Source organism: Arachis ipaensis, chromosome B08 (assembly GCF_000816755.2).
Source record: "Arachis ipaensis cultivar K30076 chromosome B08, Araip1.1, whole genome shotgun sequence".
Taxonomy (NCBI): Eukaryota; Viridiplantae; Streptophyta; class Magnoliopsida; order Fabales; family Fabaceae; genus Arachis; species Arachis ipaensis.
Window position 1 is genome coordinate 91,084,172 of NC_029792.2, and position 4,048 is coordinate 91,088,219.

Sequence of the window (4,048 nt, forward strand, 5' to 3'; positions counted from 1 at the left end):
TGCACTTGCTGGTTAGTTGTGCAGAGTTGTGACAAAGAGTTGAGATTACAATTGTGCGTACCATGATGTTGGCGCCATTGATGATCACAATTTTGTGCACCAGTTGTGCAGGTGCCTGTGGCTCTGTAGGATGCTCAGGCTGAGTCACCTCCTGCTGGGCCTCCTCCTGCTCATCCTCCTCTTCCTCAGAGTGCTCCGAGGGTATGTCAGGCTCAGAGCGAATGTCTGTATACCCCAAGTCACAATCAGCTTCAGATGTGCATAGCGTCGCTTGTTGTGACACTTAGACTGCTCATAACGTCGCAATAAGCGCTGTTCCATCCGATCTATGCGCTCAAAGAGGCGCTGCACAAGACGGTAGACCGGCTGTGATGCAGATGAAGGTGCTGATCGAGATGGTGCAGATGGTCCTGCTGTAGCTGAAGAAGTAGTCGGCTCAGTAGCTACTGCTATGGCTGCTCGGTCTCTGCGTCGGACTACTGGGCGGTCACCAAACCAGTCATCCCAAGGGATAACCTTCTCCTTACCATGAGCGGCTGGTGCCTCATCGCCCTGCTCCCAGGGTACCTCAGCCCGGTAAGCTAGCTGTGTGACCAAACAAGGGAATGGTAGGTTGCCTTTGATATTGGCCTAGTACATGTATCTCCTGATGAGTCATGGAAGGTACAGCTCCTTCCCCTCTAAGACACACCAAATCAGAAATACCATATTAGCCGGGACCTCAGTAGAGTGAGTACTGGGCATGACATAGGTGCATAGAATCTGCTGCCACAACTTGGATTTTTTCGTGAGATAGTCGAACTTAATGCCTCGCGAAGTCTCTTTCTTGCATCATTGCTCCCAAGGGGCATCAAGAAGGGCAACCGTACGATGCATTGTGTCCCAATCAAAACTCATGCATTTAATATCCCCCTCAGCCTGATGGAAGGCATCTTTATCACTGCTCTTAGGCTGAAAGTGGAAGATGTCCTCAATAGCCTCCTCTGTAATCAGAATCTGCCTGTCTCTAAGATGAACTGCATCAAGGGTCGCTCGGTAGAAATTGCTCCCGGACCCAAGACTCGTCCACTCACACTAGCTCTCTGTCCAGTAATACCCAGCCCCTCTCTGCAATCCCACGCTCAGTATACTGCTTCAGATCGGAGGGTACAGCTAGTTTCTTTTCCACAATGAGGTTCCGCTTATCAAAGTGAGGAAATCTGAGCTCACAGTATAGGTTGACAAACTTATATGAGTTGTTGGAAGGTATAACTTGGTCAGCCTTCTCCTTCTCATTAAGCTTCCGCTCAAATAAGCCTAAGGTCGCCGGCTCAGTGGATGGCTGTGACCTTTTCCTCTTATTGGAGGTGACCTTGGCTTTGCCTTTTCCTCTGTCAGACATCCTGAAAACAGAAATTAAAGGATACAGATTATTAAACAAAGCAGAGAAATAGAAAGGCAAACAATATGTAAGCAAAACAAATAGAAGATAGGCAATAGAGGAGTTAAAGCTAAAGCATGAAGTGAGTCACAAAAGCTGCAATTAACTTGGAAGGGAGTATAAACAGTATTCAAAATCAGTCAGAATTCACATTCTAATGAATTATGTATAAAGGAAATCACTTTCTTAGTCCTTAAGAAGCAACATTGTTATGCATCAAAAGAATAATTAAAAAGTCAGTTTAAAAAGGAAAATTAAAAGAAGGTTAAAAACCATTTAGTTAAAAGTTAAAAAGTTAGAAGAAAGGAAGTTGAATGTTAATAGCATAGCCAATATTGTTCTTAACCAAGATAGCATCCAAAATTATAAATGACAAGCAACTCACATTCATATAAGGCAATGCAAGTCATTGATAATGAAATATGTAAGGCACAAAGGCATAAAAGATAAATACAAGTCATCATCAATGTTTTTGATCACTCATGTGCAAAAATTGGTGGATTTGAATTGATTAAGTACTTATGTAACCGAAATTGAGTTGAAATTGAAAGTTTAAAATGGTTACAAAAGCAAAAAGGCACCAACAATTGCAACTTCAAAGAACCTCAAACAAGATAACACAAGATTAGGCCAAACAGAAAATTTATGAAACAACTTCAATGGTCAAGGAGAAGTTAAAATTGAAACAGGACCATGAAGAAGCAAAATTTGGAACCTAACTTGAAAAATTCAAACATAGAGGGAGTTCGAAATTCATTGGTCAGCAAGGTTCTAATTGACACAGAAATCCGTCAACTAGTTCCTTGATTCTATCATTCACAAATACACATGAAAAGGGAACCAAAGGAAATGCGGAAATGCTGACCGAATGAATCATGAATTGAACTTGGCCATAATAGAACGTATCAAGGTAAAACATCCGAAATTCAATTCACAATTGGAAATTAATAGCATAAGGATTTTAGAAAAATTCGGCAGCATTCCGGCAGTAAAGTGAGCGTTCCCGGATTAGTCAAATAACAAAATAAACGTAGTTCATATGAATTCAGATTACTCAATCATCATAAATCACAGTCAATTAATATGAAGTGAACATCAGCAAGCAAAGTAGCAACAACAGCAACATATAGCATACCCAAAAGAAATCAACATCATCATCACACAACAAAACAAATGAAAATCAACCATTCCAGACAGCATCAGTAGCAAAAACAGACCTAAATCCACTAACCAGAATCCTAAAACTACCTAACCACCTAGGATCAACTAAACATGCATTTCTAACTAACCTAATTGAGCAGAAATTAAGCAATGCTAACTATTCTACTTAAACAGAATGTAAACAGAATAGAGGAAGAACAGAGGAGAAACAGGGGAAACCTGGATGAAGACAGAAATGGAAATGGAAAGGATGGGGGAGCTAAAGGGGTGGAATAGAGCACAAGGCCACACCAGAGGTGGCGCTGACAGTGGTGGTTGAGGCAGAGCTGGCACTGGGAGCTGAGACAGGGGCTGTTATGTGCTTTTGATCATGAACAAAATCAAAGGGTGACAGAAATAAGGTGAATGGATGAGGGAGAGAGAGAAGGGAAAGTAATGATGGTAGGTGGTAGAGGCACCAATGGTGAAAGGCGGAGCTGGGGTCAGGGAGAAGGCGAAATGGCCGAGAAGGGAGATAGAGAGGGAAGAAGGAGAATAAGAAAGGAAAGGAAAGAGGGGTGGCCGGTGGCGGTTCGGGGTCGCCGGACTGGAGCGGTGATGTGAGGGTGATGGTAATGAGTGCTTCAATGGAGGGAAGTGGGGAAGAAGAGAAAGATACGTTGGAGGGAAGAGAAGAGAAAAGGTACGCGCATGAGGCTAGGGATCCTCGCGTCAGGGATTAGCTCATTTAAATCCACGCGTACGCGTGGGTTACGCTTGAGTGTGGAAGAGAGAAATAGGCATTGACGCGTACGCGTCAACGACGCGAACGTGTGAAAGGCGAGAAAGAAAGGTGAGGCGTACGCGTGATGCACACAAATGCGTGGCGAGCAATTGTGCTAAACGCATAGTTTTAGCACACTTTTCGCACAACTCTCTGTTCATTTTGACTGGGGCAGCATTTAGATACGACGCGTGTGCGTCGGTCACACCCACGCGTGAAAAACCAGAAATGCAGATGACACGTACACATCAGGGACGCATACGCGTGGGTTGAATTGTGCCTCTAGCACACCACCCGCACGATTCCATCACAACTCTCTGTTTGTTATATTTGAGAGCAAAATTGGCATCCACGCTCACGCGTCGCCCATGCGCACGCATGGGTTGCCGTTTTTTTTTAGTTAACTAACAAGCTACCAAAATAAATCCAAATATTGTTAAACTAGTAAAACCGCAACTTAAACTAAATAATTCTAACTAAAAATAAAAATTCAATTTATTACCAACATAAATAAAAGATAAAATTGGAAGAGTTTACCATGGTGAGGTGTCTCCCACCTAGCACTTTTAGTTAGAGTCCTTAAGTTGGACATTTGGTGAGCTCCTTGTCATGGTGGCTTGTGCTTGAACTCATCTTGAAACTCCCACCAACGCTTGGACTTCCATTAAGCTCCAATATTTCCAAGTGAATTTACCAAACCTTAA